The sequence below is a fragment of the Gopherus flavomarginatus genome, chromosome 2 (assembly GCF_025201925.1).
Source record: "Gopherus flavomarginatus isolate rGopFla2 chromosome 2, rGopFla2.mat.asm, whole genome shotgun sequence".
Lineage (NCBI taxonomy): Eukaryota > Metazoa > Chordata > Testudines > Testudinidae > Gopherus > Gopherus flavomarginatus.
In genome coordinates this window covers 217,696,939-217,710,862 of record NC_066618.1, presented here as the reverse complement: position 1 = coordinate 217,710,862, position 13,924 = coordinate 217,696,939, and the positions used below count along the sequence as shown (strand labels likewise).

Below are 13,924 nucleotides of genomic sequence, written 5' to 3'. Positions count from 1 at the left end.
GTCTGGTTCCTCCAAACAACTACCCTCCTCCTGAGAGAGTCCTTTTTTAAACTGTTAAAGCAGTCATTATGATCCCTGGCATGTGCGGATTTTTTCCTAGATATTCTAGGTGGTTTTCACATCCATGAAAACATTACAGTAATGCAGCTGGGCTGAGTATCATTCAGAGTCTGCAGCAGGACAGTAATTGTGGGATACAAACATAAGAACTATTGGTGTCATGTTCCTTTTGCTGGATCTGAAACAGGACATGGACAGATTATACCTTTCTAGCATATGTATTTTAAAAACTATTCCTGGGTGGGAAACATTTAAAATCACAGAGATGCTGTAAATAAAATGTAATATTTACTAAAAAAAAACAACCCTACATGAAATTTTTATGCCTTACAACCAAATAGGTGATGCAAGCATGCTCTTTTCATTAGGAAGAGAGGAGCAATTTCTTATGAGTGTTTGCCGCCATTCAGAATTTGCTCCTCATCTAACCATACAGGCATAATGTATTATGTAATGGGAAGCATTAGATTATTAGGGTAGTTACTTGGTGAAAATTCTTAGAGACCAGGAATGGGCAGGATATGTAATGCAGTCTGGGGGCAGTGAGTAGATGTGAGATATACTGTTGCATTTGCATTGAGTTCAGTGGAAGTTCTGTGTATGCAAGGAATATACTTGACCTAAATGGAAAATATTGTAGTTATAGACAGAAAATACTCAGATAATTGAGTCCATTTCCCTGAAAAGGTGGGACACATTCCTCCAGTTGAGGACTTTTAAAATATTAAACTGATTCTTCAATCTTAGCAAAAAAAATCCTCAGGAATGTTTATATAGCCATTTTGCAAATAAAATGTCCCTTGAAGGAAGAACTTTTTAAAATTGTATTTGTAAAACTTCTATTTAATTAATGTGTGTGATCATGAGTCAGGAATGTTGTCATGGTATAATTCCCCACTCTGAACCTTAGCGTCCAAAAGATGGGGTACCAGCATGAATTCCTCTAAGCTCAATTACCAGCTTAGTACTTGTAGCGCTGCCACCAACCAGGAATTCCAGTGCCTGGTACACTCTGGTCCTCCCAAAACCTTGCCCAGGGACCCGCAAGACCCAGTCCCTCTGGATCTTAACACAAGGAAAGTAAACCCTTTCCCTCAGCATTGCCTCTCCCAGGATTCCCCTCCCTGGGTTACCCTGGAAGATCACTTCGATTCAAACTCCTTGAATCTTCAAACAGAGAGGAAAATCCACCTTTCCCCCTCCTTCTCTCCCCCCCCCCAGACTCTCCCTGAGAGAGAAAGTAATCCTAACACAGAGAGAAATTAACCTCTCTCTCCCCCTTCCCTCCTTTCTCCCCACCAATTCCCTGGTGGATCCAGACCCAGTCCCCTCAGGTCTCACCAGAATAAAAAAAAAACAATCAGGTTCTTAAACAAGAAAAGCTTTTAATTAAAGAGGGAAAAACAGTAAAAATTATCTTTGTAAATTTAAAATGGAATATGTTACAGGTCTTTCAGCTACAGACACTGGGAATACCCTCCCAGCCTAAGTATACAAGTACAAATTAAAATCATTTCAGCCAAATACACATTTGAACTCCTCCCAGCCAAATACACATTTGCAAATAAAGAAAACAAACATAAGCCTAACTCACCTTATCTACCTAGTACTCACTATTCTGGACATATAAGAGACCGTATCAAAGAGATTGGAGAGAAACCTGGTTTCACATCTGGTCCCTCTGAGCCCCAGAGTGAACAACAACCAAAAACTAATAACACAGACAAAAACTTCCCTCCCTCAAGATTTGAAAGTATCCTGTCCCCTGATTGGTCCTCTGGTCAGGTGACAGCCAGGCTCACTGAACTTGTTAACCCTTTACAGGCAAAAGAGACATGAAGTACTTCTGTTCTATTAACTCTTAACTATCCGTTTATGACAAATGTACTTTAGCATTGACTTCAGTGGGACTTCTCATATACTTAAGTTCTCTTGAATTGGAGCCTGCATGTATAATGACTGTAGCTGTAGACAGATCAGGGATCAAACCAAAATTCTTCAGCACCAGACTTTGAGAGATCTTTCCTATTTGAGCTAACAAAAAATTTCTTTAGCTGCAAGTAGCAAGCTATTAAAGTTGCTGGTGTCATGCACCAGAGAAAGATATGATTACACACAGTGAGGATTTGATCAAAAAAGAAGTAAAGGAAAAAACTCCCTTTGACTTCAATCAGAGTCAAATAGGATCCTACATCAGTATTCCATATATCTAGTCTCTTCTTTAAATCTTCTGTAACTACACTGTGCATGTATAATGTAGACATACCTCTCCCTTGTGCAGTTTTAGAGGCTCTTAAAAAATATGGTACATTGTTCCTTACATTGTTCTAGTTCTAAATAAACACCAATATAAAAAAGAAAATAGTTATGCTCTGTACGTTATGCAATTTTATAAATTAGTAGAATCATACACAGTGCAAAAACTGCTAGAGACATTTACACTTTGCTATCAAAATAACTGCTCTGAGGGCCAGGAGCTCCTTGTACCAAATGCACATATACACCACCAGCCCACAGGGCAGGTAATCATACATGCTGCACTCAGCACAATAAACTGGATAGCCTCCACTCTGCTGCTGGGCTTCTGCCTGCATTCTCTCCTACAGCTACCTAAGTTAATGAAAGGGTTTTGTTTAAATCAAGAAGTTTTGAATATAGTTTGGTTTACAGGTTTTAAAGAACAGCAAATGAACCTTGCCCCCTTCCCACTGGCTGTTAGCAGCTCTGGTTGTTTGCTCACTGCTTTATAAAGCCCTGCTCTTCTTGATAGCACCGCCCACTGACTAAGGCTCAGCCAATTAACAGAGGCTTTGAGCTTTCAGCCCTTACTTTGAAGCTCACAGCTTCCAACTACAGCACAGGCTCGTTGAGCTAAACAGACAGACAAACAAATACAAGCTCAGCACACAGCAAGTAACCCCGAAACACAAACACGCTACAGACAACCACTTACCCCAAGGGTCCTGTATTTGCTCCTCTTTCACCTAGAGAACTCCCTTGCAAAACTCCCTGTTAGCAGTCTTGGTGGCAGGGTGAGGCCTGATTTCACTTTACAAAAACCATGTTGACTCTTCCCCAACAAATTATGTTCATCTATGTGTCTGACAGTTTCAACCAGTTTGCCTGGTACTGAAGTCAGGTTTACCAGTCTGTTTAAGGATTAGGTATTTCCTCCTTATGTACAGTTTTATATTTTTCCAGGAAGAAAAAAAGTCGTAATGGCCCTTCATTGTTCTCTGAAGGTCTGGTAATACTGGGTGTCCTAGTCAGTTGATTTCTTTTGTGTGTTTTTATGTTGTGGTAAATGTGCGTGTTGGAATAGGCCACAGATAAAAGTGGTATAAAAGTGCTAAAGACTGAAGTATACAGATGAAAAGACCAGGTGAGATAATATTCAGTGTGGCATTTGCCATCTGTTACAATGCTGCAGCTAGCCACATTGTTCCCAAATGATAATTGCTGAGTCATCATGGGGTATAAATGCAAAATCCCAATTGCTACCATCATAGCTAGGGTGTTTGAAATCCTTGCCAGTTGAAATTAATAAGCCACTTAAAATAATATTAAAAGACCATAAGCCATACAATGAAAGCTTGATAGGGCTGGTGCAGACTATTGTGCATATTAGCGCAAGGGAAAAAGGGATTAAAAAGAGAGAGTGCAGTAGAACACAATCCTCAATTAGGCCCTGATCCAGTAAAGCACTGAAACACTTGCTTAACTTTAAGCATATTAGCAGTTTCATTGACTTCAATAAGATTGCTTGTTTAAAGCCAGTAGGACCACCAGAGACCTACCTGATCTGGCTTTTGGCCAATGTGCTGCCTCAGTTTCCCTCAATATCACACCTTATTTTCTCCTCAGATGGTTTTCTGGCTCTCAGTACCATTAGGTTGCAGAGGTAACATAGCCCTCTGGCTAAATCATGAAAGTCTACCTCTTCAGAGAGTTAATACAACCTCCCAACAGAAACACAATCCCCACCTGCAAATCTTCTGCCCCAGCCTGTGCCGGGGTTAATTTCAGAGATGCAGGACTAGGCCATAACTATCTATCACAGAGTGTCCTCAAAATTTTTGCTTCCTCTCTAAGCATTAGTGACAGCAAGGAAATCAGCTGGCTTGGGAACCATATCAAGATTTTAGAAATACCTTTTTGACTTTGACAATTAGTTATAAGGTTTGAGCCATATTTGACAGAAGAGGTGGGGAACAGTACGAAATGCAGAGCAAGTTCTGATCTCTGCTCCGCTTACTCCCATTTTAGTTCAATCTTTGTGTAAATAGACATCTTGCCCAACTCTTGACCCTGTTTAAGAATGACCTCTTGATTTACACTGGCAAAGTCATAACTGCTTGCTTTAGCACCAGAATAAAGTTCCTTTTAACAATGTAGGCAATGCTTTGAGACATAAAACTGGGTTCTGTTCTGGATCATGCATAATTAGAATGATTGTTAAGTAAGTTCTTACTGCAGGGCCAAATCTTGCCCCAGGTTATCTCCATGAATCTATACTGAAGAGAATGAGATTGCAAGGGTGTATCTCCTCATCACTTGAAGACAATGCGTGACACAGATACACTTCTACCCCGATATAATACTGTCCCTGGGAGCCAAAAAATCTTACCGCATTATAGATGAAACCGCATTATATCGAACTTGATTTGATCCTCTGGAGCACGCATCCCTGCCCCCCCAGAGCGCTGCTTTACCATGTTATATCCGAAATCGTGTTATATCGGGTTGTGTTATATTGGAGTAGAGGTGTATAAGTGAGTGAAGAATTTGGATCAGCATTTGGAACGTAGCGAACAATTCTGCTGAGGTTTCCTGAGTCAAAAAGAACAAAACTGAATCTCAGATCCCAGACTCTGTTTGCAGGGATGGCAGTTTGAAAAAAATATGTTTTTATCTGTAAACAATCAAATCTGATTTGAAAACAACTGAGATACAAAAAATGTAGAACCTTATATGTATGGAGAAGTGGTTTTTTTACCCACGAAAGCTTATGCCCAAATAAATCTGTTAGTCTAAGGTGCTACCAGACTTCTCGTTTTTGTGGATACAGACTACCACAGCTACTCCTCTGATACTTCTAAGCAGTCACTTTTTGGAGTCGAAATGCACTTTAATGTACATGAATACTAAACAGTAGAACCTCACAGTTACAAACACCTCAGGAATGGAAGTTAAAAACTCTGAAATGTTTGTAACTGAACAAAATGTTATGGTTGTTCTTTCAAAAGTTGACAACTGAACACTGATTTAATATAGCTTTGAAACTTTACTATACAGAACAAAAATGCTGCTTTTAACCATCTTCATATAAATGAAACAAGCACAGAAACAGTTTCTGTCTCTTGTCAAATCTTTTTTTAAACTTTCCGCTTATTTTTGTATTAGTTTACATTTAACACAGTACTATACTGTATTTGCTTTGTTTTGTTTTGTTTTGTTTTTTGGTCTCTGCTGCTGCTGCCTGACTGAGTACTGCCAGTTCCAAATAAGGTCTGTGGTTGACGAGTCAGTTTGTAATTCTGAGGTTCTACTGTATTCAGCTTTCCCATTCTAGATTATATATATAAAATATCTTCAATACTTGGTCATTGGAAAGGTAATTTTCCCAATTTGGGCAAGGCTTCAGATTCGACCTATGACCTCAATGCCATGATTGTTTGGCCACAGTTAATATAACTATTCTTTGAACTGTTCTTTTCATTTTTGTTACATTCTGTTTGTATATAGTTAAAGGGCCAAAACATTCTGTCAGTGGCCTAAATTACCACAAGGAATGCAAGCTCTTTGTTCGGTGTGGTAAAGGTAAGATAATACATTGGGTCAAAGGTGATGCTGTTTGGAAAAGGTCTATTCAAATTTTTTAATCCTAAACTTAAAACACACAAAAATCACACAAACCTTAAATTGGATACAATTAATATTTCTTAGTTATAAATAAAATATTTACATACAGATGCTTAATCTATCGATTGACTATTTAAAATGCAAATTGGTGTTATGAAACAACACCCTCTTGTGGAAAACCGCATGTAAAACCTACCAGAATAAAAATTATAATTTAGGGGAGAATAGGAGAATTTTGTAATTTTTTTTTTAGTTCTTAATTTCTATTACCAAACATACACAAAGGAACATGTAATTAGTCATCTCCTTATATTCTTGCAAAAGAAAAGGAACACTCAGGGACTAGATAGATAGATAGATAAGATAGATTTGATAGATATCTTTGCATCACATGATTTTACTCTCCAAATGTCTTTTATCTTTAGTAGACAGTTTCCTAATCTCATGGCTGGGTTTCAGACCTAAGGATCAATGTGGTATAACTCATGTTAGGAGAACCATATTTCAATTTGTGAAGTCAACGTTTGTGCAAAATGAATGCAAAGTGGATGTAAAATGCTACAGCTGGTGTGAACGGAGAATTCTGATTTGGTAGTGTTTATGAACAATTTGCACAGATATAAAAAAGTTACACAAGGTGAAGGGCAGTAAAAATCAAGTGCAGAATACCCAGTTTTGCCATTGACTTCAATGGGGCCAGGATTTTACCCCTACTACCAGGGTGGCCAAACTTACTGACCCTCTTAGCTGCGTACAATAATCTTCAGGTGTTTGAGAACTGCAAGAGACACACAGCCTGCTCCCCAGGGCAACGCCTGCTGGGAAGTGGGGCTCCTTCACTGTGGGGCGGCAACTGCCAGGACATGGGGCTTTTGCACCGAGAACGCCCCCACCCATGACTCAGGGGCTGCCCCAGGGCCTAGGGGCCGCAGGGACCTGGTGGTCGCTTCCGGGAACCTCGCAGAGCTAGGACAGGCATGGAACCTGCATTAGCCCTGGGCCCCTGCTGCACTGCTGACTGAACTTTTAACAGTCCAGTCAATGGTGCCGACTGGAGCAGCCAGGGTCCCCTTTTGAAAATCAGGTGCCTGGCAACCCTAATGAGGGGAGGAGAGTTAAAATGGAAACAAGAGACTAATACACATGTATAAGAAAAGATTACAAAAAGTTAGAAATAAGTTTGTGTGACAAAGGGAGGTTGAAACTGTATTGTCCAGTGCAGCCGACTGTGATGGCATCATCCTAATGAGCGTCCCATTTGTAAGTAATAGATCACTACTTGCTGAGTGTTTTGCCCTAATACGTATTTTTTAGAGCCATCTGTTGTTTAAGTGAATCTCAGTCCAACTTCAGTACATGGTTAAGTACTTTGGTGGATTAGGGGCTAAATCACTGTGAAACTGCTGTAACACCATTGTTTGCACACCTTATTCACTATCTTGTATTTAAGTCCGAACCAAAACTGCTTCTGTTATTTTAGCAAAAAGACACAATAAACAGGCCCAGATCCTGGTCTGTGGCCAAGGACCATTGGGTGCATCTCAGGAGAATTGTGTGTAAAGGTGGCTTTAAGCCACCTTTATGACCCGCCCCCCCTCCCCCGGTCTTGGGGCCATCTGTGTGCCAGCCCAATCTTCTGTGTAACTTAGAGAAACTTGAAAACTTTTCTAAATTGTGGTGGCTGTCAATGGGCCCCAGGGGCCACCCCAGCTACTGAGCATTAGTAACTACGGGAGCCTTGGCCATGCACCCTTTCCTCTGGCCATGCCCATGTGTCATTTGGGAAGGGCAAGGCATAACAGCCAAATCAACACCACTATATCACCTGATTCACCTCTTCAGGGGGCCTCCTCTAGTGGATGGCTAAGATCACTTTAGTACTGTTTTGCGCAGTACAAACTAGTCCTACCCCATGAGTAAGTTGGGCTCACAGTGTTCACAAATAGACCATGCAGCAGACCTTTCCATTTTGTCTTCCTGTTGGCATGCATTCAGATCTACTTTACAAAGGTTCATAGAGGGTTCTGTTGGAGAACGTGGGCCTGACTCTTCACTCTGTTATGCCAGTGTAAATCCCTACACTGGCATAAAATGTGTGTATTGGAGTAGAGGACTAGACCTCATGTTTGTATCCTCACTATTATGCTTTCCAAGCAAAGAGGAACTAGAAAAAAGGAACAACTTTCCCAGGAACCATACGCACAATGGCTACATACTAGGTATTAGAGCACAGTTTGTCACACTACCATTTGACAGTTCATTTAGTAAACATTTTACTGAAGGATAACATCTGTACAACAGATCAAATTGCAATATTTCAATAGTGAATTACCAGTGTCCAGCAGGGTTGTAGAGTTGGCAATAGTGAATATATGCAACATATATTTTTTCTAGTTTGAATATGAAAAAGAGAACAAGATCTGGAGAAGTGCACAAAGAAGATGAAGTGTCGGAGGCAGAACTGTGGACGTTTCGTGGAGAATACCGGGGGAAATAATACTTAGTAAATCTTAACCCTTTTCAGTTCAAAACACTTTCCAAATATTATTCCTCACTTCATCCCTGTATAAGCAAGTATTAGTACACTTAGTCAATTGTGCAATGCTATAAAGGGTGTACATGCTTCTTCCTGGCCTGTCTAAGCTATCATTGGTGCCCTGAAGCATGATAAATTATCACCCTTACACTATCTTGCCTTGTATGGCTCCTATTTTCAAACCATATCTAAATTAACTAGTAATTAACACGATCATTTTAAATTGTCCAACCCTTTTATAAGTCTTGTAACAGGATTTGACCTCCTGCGGCAGTGAATTCAACAGATTATGTGCTGCATGAAGTAGAAGTTCCTTTTATTGGTTCTGCACTTACAACCCTTTTAGCCAAGGCTCTCTTTAGTCTTGTATTCTGGAGCAGGATAAAGAGATGGCTGGATCCTTCAAAACTTTGAATTCTTCAGTCAAGTTGCCCCCAATGCTTTACCTTTCCAGGATAAATAATCCTGGCAGAGGAGATGGTGTAAAATATATTCTGCTACAAGAAAACAATTGATAAAACCAATTCACATCATACACATGAATTTTATCCAAAGGTGGTTGCCAACACACTCAACCCCAACATAGCTTGTTGGATGTTCCACTTATTACTAACTGCAGCAGGCTTCCTGAAAAAGAAAGAAATGATATGCTCAAATCATGGGAAACCCATGGTCATGGCAACACTGCTTCCAGACTTTAAAGAGCAAAACTCACTAGATTATTATTCTTTATACAATGCTGGGAGTGTACAACAAGGGGCTGTCAAACTGGTAAACTATGATGAAGAAATAACAGGACCCTGCCTTGAAGAATTTAGAAACATGAGATAGTCTAGTTAGCTGCACTACAGATACTGTGTTGTGTGGTAATTATAGCTGGGAAGAGCTAAATTATTGACTTTTTCTGAAGTGAGAATGTGGGGCTTGGCTTTAATGGGAGTCTGTTCCAGGCAGTCAGAGTGTTGTGAAAGATGGCACAGAGCCATGAGTGGGCTAAGGAGACAAAGGGAGAGAAGCTTAGGTGGAGCCAAGGGTGTGGCTGGATGTGTGGGAGAGAGGTGCAGGCAGAGCAGTTACGGAGTGCTCTGAAAATGAGAAAAAGGTTGGAGTTAATATGGAAGAAAAAGAGGCCAGTATGAGCATGGAAATAAGTGAACCCTTTCAGATAGTATATACTGGAGCTAGGCAGGAAATGGGTTTCCTGTCCTAGGAAAACGTAGATTAAAAAAAAAAATTTCCATACCGAATCAGGACAAAAAGTCGCAATCTCAAAAATGTTCACAAACTAAAAATTAAAAAAAAAACGTTAGGTCAATTTAAATGTTTCCTTTTGATTTCAACCTTTTTATTTAATTTTTTTACTGTAAATTAAATTTCAAAATGAAAAATTGTTTTGAAGTAAAAAAATTGAACTTTCTGTTTAGAAAATGTTAACATTTGTAGAAATCAAACCTTTCCCATGAAGTTTTGGTTTTGACAAATCAACATTTTTTGATATTTAGTTGTAAAATTCCTGACCAGCTCTATTACATACCCATTGCTAAAGCTCATCTGCAGAATGATGCCTTACTTAAGATCAGAAAGAACTCATTCTCTAGAGACAACACAAACCAGAACAGAGATCAGCAAATTCTGATTATTCATCTGTATAGACAAGGAACTACTATATTTCCTCTTTTTATATGCTGCAATTTCATTTTTAGAATTATCATTTTTTAATATATAGAAAATAAATTAAGCAGAGACACTAATCTACAATAATACATGCTTTCTTACACCCACTTTATGTCATCTTGGTTTCACAATAGTTGCTAAGGTTTAAATTTGCCCATTCCTGGAACCCGATGATCCACCCTACTGGGTTGAATGGTTTTCTGACTGCACTTGTAGCTCCTGACCTTTCACCAAATGCCATACAGAGTCACTAATGTCTCAACACTGTATACTACTATAATATTTAACGACTTCACATGCTCCTGCAAGGCTTCAAGCAGCATTGTGGGAGCATTGTCCAGTGCTGAAGGTAGAACTGCAAATTGCCAGATATTATGGGGATTAAATATGAGCAAAAAAGTGGAACAGATCTGGGAAGAGAGTGGTGGAACTTCAGCCTCTATGGCTGTACAGTCACTCAGAATTTCCTTTCACTAGTATCGTATTTGTATATAAACTGAAGTAACTGAAAAAAAACCAACAAAAAACGTATTTTTTTCTGATGACTTTATATTCTTTTTTGAGGGGTTACATTTGTCAGAGTTCTTGTATCTTCAGTGTTATTTATATCTGGATCTGATATATTGTGCCCTCTGTAAGATAATAGGTGATTGGGTCGAAGACTGCTAGACCGGAAACCTAACTCTGTTGCCCACTCAGCTACTCGGTGTGTGCCCTCGGGCTAATGACTTAACATCTTTGTGCCCCTTCCCCCCCCTTATAAAATGGGAATACTCATAATTTTAAACGTCTTTGAGCTCATCAAAGGAACGATGCTAGATAAGTATTATTTATTATTAAGGTCACTAGGCCGTTTTGCGTCGGTATGCCGAGCCTCCCTCACACAGCAAGATCTGTTATCAGTTCATTCCCTGCAGTACTCTCCCAGGGCGTTCACATACAGAGCTTTTGGAGAGGGCTCACGTGGACATCAGCCCCCCTGTTAGGATCTGCAGCAGAACCACCCCTGTGAGTGTGTGTGTGTGTCTGCTGGAGGGCGCGGATGCCCAGCCTGGCTCCAGAGAACCCAGGGCCCAGCTGCCGCGGCTCCGAGCACGCGCAAGGGACACGCGAGGGGCTGCGGCGCCGAGCGGAGCTTTGCCCTCTCTAGCTTCCCGTTGGGAGTGTCCGTCAGCCGGCGGGGGCGGGAATCCTCCCGGCTGGGGAGGGCGAGCCCCGCGGCCGGTCACGTGCGGGGTGGTTGACTATAAAACAATCGGGAGGGCGGCTCGACGCGTCAGGCTGGCTGGGGGCGAGACGCGGTGGCTGCGCGAGGGAGCCCGCCTGCTTGCAGCGGTGAGGCGGCGGCCCGGGGCTGGGAAGGGAGGGGGCTTGCTACCCCCGCGGTGTTGTTACCCCCCCCGTGCGTCCCAGCTTGCGGTGGGGGGCCCTCCCGGGGGGGGCGCGGCAGCAGCGGTTATAAGGCGGCGATGAGCCGTATTGTGCAGGGGGCTGCGGAGCCCTCCCGCCACGGCAACTGCTGGGAGCCGCAGCGCGGGCCCCAGGGCTATGGGGAGCGCAATGAAAGCAGAGCGGCAGGTTGGATCTCCGCGTCGCTTGCTGCCCCCCGAGGGACTGCTGTAGTGACCCGTCCCGGGGCTGAGGGATCTTCGCAGAGCAAGCATCTGCTCCTTGCGGCGCACAGCTGTGTGCTTGGCTGGGTTTACAGGGCTGCTGACCCCTGTGGTGCCCAGTGTGTCCCCCCCCCCCCAGTCAGCCTTAGGCGTCTCAGATGCCCAGTCCCCCTAGTTAGGTCAGAAAGTGTTGGAACAGTTTGTATAGTGGGGGCTGCTCAGAGCCATTGACCCAAGCTGTAAACCGTGTACATAATGGCAGCTGCTTCAAGTCAGAGGATGCTGCAGCACACCTAGCTCCAGCACCTATGAGTTACAGACTAACACAGCTACCACTCTGAAACATGTATCTGCAAAAAGAACGAGGAGTACTCATGGCACCTTAATTATTCCTTGGTCTTTTTTATGACTTATATGTACATTATCTTTACAAGATGGAGAGCTGTCCCCAGAGACTGAGCCCTGTTCCTTTGCAATAGGAAACATACCCTCCTCTCTGACTGATTACAACATACTGCTGGTTAAATGTTCGTTTATAGTTGCAGGAGAGGATGCCGGCACAATGTGAAGCGGTATTGGTCTGTCAAATCATAAGACTTGCTATCAGTAAAAAAAAATCTAAACTGGCTGCTTGATGCTCAGGCCTTCAGGAAGTAGCTGACTGTGTTAGGCTAGCCCTTGCACATGCACACACAAAAGAAAGCGAATGTACAGTTCAAGTGATCCCTCCTCCAATTACTGTATAGCTCAAACAATAGGAGTTATGCGCCTGTTGAGTGAAGAACAATCAGGGTGGAGGTGTCCAGTATTGCTGGTGTTTGGGACATGATAGTCCATTGTCTAGTCTTGAATGTGCTTGTGTGTATTGCAGCTAATATGATCTGCAAATTTGTTAATCTTCCAAAGATCACTATAAATAATTCTTTCCAAAATGATTAAAACACCACTACCAAACTAAGACGTGAAGTCAGTTTTCTACTTTAGGACTGATTGAAGATCTTTACATCCTCAACTCTGAACTTCCTTGCAACTGTACTACCTTCTAACTCTGCTGTTAGCTTTCTGGGTGACCTCAGGCAAATCACTTTACTTTTCTGTGCCTCAGTGTCCCCATCTGTAAAATGTGATAATGGTACTGACCTCCTTTCTAAAGGCTCTTTGAAACTTGCTGATGAAAAAAGTGCAATGTAAGAGCTAGGTATTTTGCTGTGATCCTGATTTGATCTTGTTAACTGTAGTATAGTTGGTCAGATTCTTGGCTATTTTTAGAGTTATAAGGTTCTGCATGGATTAGTGGTGGTGGCTTCAGTAGATCACTCTTCCCATGGCATGGAAGTAAACCAGTACCTCAGAGTGGTAAGCTCATGTGCCTGAGTGAGGAACAATTTTCCTGCAGAGACATGAAGCATCCTGGCTATGTGTGAAAAGAGCCACTAGATCTTTAAGAGTATAAGGATTAACCTAAATATCTGTGCCAAAGTCAGTGTGATTGCTATCAAAGAGGTGCATTGTTTTCACCCAGGTTACTTATGCTTCAGATGTGGGTGAAATTATTTCTATATAGCCTGACACTGAGTACTCTGAGACTGTGCTATGAAAGTGCACATCTCTGGATATTAGCCTCTTTAATTTGAGACGGAACACATTGCTTTCTATACAATATAGTTGGACACTTCAAACTTCTCTCCATTGCATACCTAGTAGCAACTGCAGCAGCCCTAGAATATCTGTGTTACTAGACTCCTTCGGTTTGTCCTTTATTAAAGCAGGGGCAGTAGGTGAGTGCCATCAAAATCTGCAGAACTTTAACTTTCACTTAACTCTGTTTGAAGTGTCAGGTCCTCCTGGTGCTGTGTGTGTTAATCTTCCAGAGCATAAATCAGTGTAGTGTTGTTTTAGGATTATTGTCCATTGATGTAAATGGAAAGCTTCCCATAATGTCAGTGGTTACTGGGTCAGTCCCTTTGTGTAAGAATGGCCAGTTTCAGTTCTGCTGTTGCTCCTAGTCTTGTCAAGCTGCAGCAGAGTGAAAAGCAACCAGATTCTTGTCAGCTTTTAGTGCTGTCCACAGAGCTGTGAACAGGAGCTATGAAACAGAGAAGAATCTGGTGTTCAAATTAGGGCTGTCAAGCGATTAAAAAAAATCGCAATTAATCATATGATTAAAATTGTGATTAAT

The 13,924-nt window shown here is 41.6% G+C and overlaps 1 protein-coding gene across 2 annotated transcripts in view; it reads left to right on the top strand.

The window, feature by feature from the left end:
* The first annotated feature begins 11,399 nt into the window (after positions 1–11,399).
* OSBPL1A (oxysterol binding protein like 1A) overlaps positions 11,400–13,924 on the top strand; it is a 133,000-nt gene continuing 130,475 nt past the window's right edge. For both annotated transcript variants that reach the window (XM_050941941.1, XM_050941940.1), the window contains exon 1: positions 11,400–11,467. The gene's annotated coding sequence lies outside the window, so the exon portion shown is untranslated. The remainder of the gene's footprint in view (positions 11,468–13,924) is intronic.